A 206-nucleotide genomic window follows, 5' to 3' on the forward strand; every position below is an offset into this window, starting at 1 on the left:
CGAGCAGCAGCAGGAGCAGCAACAGGATACACCAGCTGCCACCACAGCAGCAGCAAGCAGCAAACGTCAACAAGAAGGGCCCCCCAAATTGACAGCAGCTGCAGCAGGGGGCCCCTGAGGGCCTGCAAACTGCTGCCGATGCTGAGGACCACTGCTGCTGCGTCGCGGCGCAGCCGCTGCTGCAGGAGCAGCAGCTGCTGCTGCAG

This window comes from Eimeria tenella, genomic scaffold (genome assembly GCF_000499545.2).
Source record: "Eimeria tenella Houghton genomic scaffold, Eth_scaff1845, whole genome shotgun sequence".
Classification (NCBI taxonomy): domain Eukaryota; phylum Apicomplexa; class Conoidasida; order Eucoccidiorida; family Eimeriidae; genus Eimeria; species Eimeria tenella.